The following is a 3,372-nucleotide window of genomic DNA, read 5'->3' on the forward strand; positions in this document are numbered from 1 at the left end:
TTGCATACGAGAAAACAAACAAAACACTACGCAAAACCAAGACCTTCACTTCGAAATAGTTAACTTTTAACCTCAGCAGTCAACTTGCAACTGATTTGTTGCATATTCATAATGATATAGCTAAGCATACCATCTGTTTCCTATCATTGCTTCAAAAAATTTCCCCAGAGAGCAAAGAAGGGAAATTACCGTTTAATCTCCCATTAGAAAAACCTGTTTATGCTCATAAGTTTTTTTCAAGAAACGAGAACTACGCTCTGTCTCATGTTATGCTATTGAGTAAGTAAGGCACACGCAATTTAATACTGGCAATATTTGTATAAACCGTTTGCTCAATGCATTTTTTTTTTTTGAGTATTGAGTTATTTTGAGTAGGCGCAACAACAACAATTTGAGTTTGAGTGACTAACACAAATTGTAGTAGATTATATTAATTGAGTCATTTATATTTTTGCAATGTGCACTCAACCAATTTAACAATGCAATATTGAAAATATTATATACCCAAGAATATGTTACCTATAACAAATAAATTTTTTCGTTATCAGTAAAAACGAGAGTGTAATAGTTATAGATTTCGCATTGCTTTTTTTAGAGAAATTCTAGGTCAATTAAACTGCGTACATGGCAACTGCCACAGTAGAAATCAAATTGCACAATTTAAAGTTTATTATTGCATTGGAAACTTAATGAGCTTTTGCTTTATCACCATCTAGAAAATTCCTAAATTAAAAATTTTCAGCTGAGCTACTTGACTATTGTAGAAAATTGAAATAAGGGCAATTACTACCAATTATACATTTCAGATTTCGCGCATCCCGCATTTGGGTCTTAGGTCCCAAGCCATCAAATCTAAAATTTTGCTTCTAGGACCCATAATCGCTCATCCCAAATATTTTGTATACTAGACATCTGAGGCCCCCTGAAGTGTGAAACTTTTTGTGACATATCCAGACCGCAAATTTTTTAAGATCTCCGCGACCCACTTTTAAAAATGTCAATAATAGACATTAATTTTAATATGGAAAGATTGAAAGCATACGAAGAAAAGATGGATAGTTCTTTACAATGGCCTTTGGTAACCTGTGTGTTATGCAAGCAAAGAATGCTGTTTAGTACCCGAATCCCTCTTTTATACAGTTTAAGGTGCCAAAAATCATGTACAAGTCGTACAATATTAGACTTACAAAGTTATTCATCTCACTCCGTACTGTAGGCTCTTGATATGATTTCTTACAGCGCACTGCTGTCTTTCATCATACGCATATAAATTAGCTCTGGTCAAGGAAATCATTTGTCAGAAGTGCATTTTTCGGCTCCATATATAAAGAGTTGCATAGTTTCCCGACTTGGAAACAGCAAGTGGGGTGGGCTCTACAACGCTTCTATTATTAGCCAAGCGTACAGAAGGATTCTTTGACAAAGTTAATGATTCTTCATAGAGCTCTACAGTTTTGTTGCCGAATGAATTTATGGTAACAGTATGGATACTTTCAGTCTACTTGAGGTCCTTACGGATTTTACGCAGGTGACTTAAGTGTTGTTGTTGTTGTAGCGATATGGACACTCCCCGAAGGTTGGATAATGCTTGAAGACAGTTATTCTGGAGAGTATCGAGCTACTGAGTGCAGCGGTGAATTCAAAAGAAGTTTTAGTGATTTTCTCATTTGCCTTATGGACACATAAGTTTTATATCGACTACGCTCGTCTTTTGCCAATGCAGACACATTTTTCTTAAGAAGCTTTCTTTCTAATGACGAGACACCTTTTTCCAAAAATGTACTAAACAACTTTAACGGTAGTTGCCCTGAGAACTTCCAAAATTCTAACTTTACAGAGCGCCCCGGCAATCCCCGAATCCCCGATCCTACAAACTGTTACTTTATTCTGTGTTCCTATAAATATCGTCTTGCACGTAGATTTCTGGATGTTAAATTGTTGAGTGACTCTTCTTGTAACAAAAAGCCTCTTACCTGACCTTATCAGAGGCTAGGCTATAGCTCTGTATATGCTCCACCGTCTCATCGTCCACAAAGTAGGAAGGACAGGAAGGCCAGAAGTTCACTACGGTTATGCATATAAAATGTTCTACCGTCTTGTCCTCCTGTAGGCGTGAAGAAGCCTTAAAACCGTTAGTTACACTGTTAATTTAAAGCGACATACATCTTCCTAGCAAAACCGGGGCAGATGCAATCAAAATGCTACGCAAATTGGTCATCCTCCTCATGGCAGAAAATCTGCAAATCCAGCACTTTCACTTCCCACACAAAGCTTTGTTCAAGACTGTACTAAAGGCGGCACATATATCTAGAAAATTTACCGTCTTCTCAACCTTTCAAGTAAGGAAGGGAAATATGGCCAATACTTAAAATTCATCTTGAAACCGTCATACCTGATTCTCGAACACGATCTGAAAATCCTCGTCAGTTCTGTAAGAGTGGTGAAGAAATATTTTTGAGTATTAAACATTACTGAGGGATGGGTAAGCGGGATTTCAGTCGCTTTTTACAACACAGAAGCCTTGCCGCAGTTGTTTTCTAACTTCTAATCCACCGGATTCTGCATCCTTATATGAATGCATTTATCTAAAGCACATAACCAAAGCAGATACCGTCACATAAAATTTGCATATTTCTTATGTACGACTCTTAACCCGTTAACCTAACTCGTGCCCGCTTATGAAAAGAAGAAAACAGTTACCAAATCAAACCACATATAATTCAATAGTATGTGGCAGCAGTGCTACTTTATACTAAAAAAGCCACAGCAATGCAGTACTTTGTCGTCGTTTCGTCGTGCATCCTATCAAAGTAGGTCAGTAGCATATCCTAACGATTGCATTGTGAACTTATAGCGCCCCATTTCAATAACTTCCTCGGACCGTTATACACTTCTTTACGCAAACAAACACCCACTCAATAGCAACAAAAAAAAAGAGGTGTGAAGCAATCTGTGTGGCAAATATGTAAATAGGTACACATGAAACTTAAATTGCGGCGCAATGTTGCAAGGCAACCATCACACAAACTTGCATGAGGAAAGCGAGTTCAATTTTAGACAACACTGCTAGACTGTTGAGTGAAATATCTGCACGTTAAGGTTAAGTTTATGATTGCGTTGAAAAAAAGGCAACAAACCAGAGAAAGCCAAGGAAGAGAGAGAGAGCCAACAACCTAAAATTTCCCTTTGGTTGCGCAGCCACAAACCCTTCACATTGCATATATTGAGTGCGACAAAAGGCTGTTTGGTCTACCCACGAACCGGCTGGTTGTATGACGAGCTGGTGGCTTATCAAGTGGCAAGTGACTTCTGTTGCATTCATCCGCACAATATTCAGTTCAAATTGGACGGCCAACAAGTGAAGACGTAAAA

The 3,372-nt window shown here is 37.9% G+C and overlaps 1 long non-coding RNA gene across 1 annotated transcript in view; it reads right to left on the bottom strand.

The window, feature by feature from the left end:
- The window catches only part of LOC137233972 (uncharacterized), a 159,657-nt gene that overhangs the window by 129,740 nt on the left and 26,545 nt on the right, over positions 1-3,372 (bottom strand). The window lies entirely within an intron of this gene.

This window comes from Eurosta solidaginis, chromosome 5 (genome assembly GCF_040869045.1).
Source record: "Eurosta solidaginis isolate ZX-2024a chromosome 5, ASM4086904v1, whole genome shotgun sequence".
Lineage (NCBI taxonomy): Eukaryota > Metazoa > Arthropoda > Insecta > Diptera > Tephritidae > Eurosta > Eurosta solidaginis.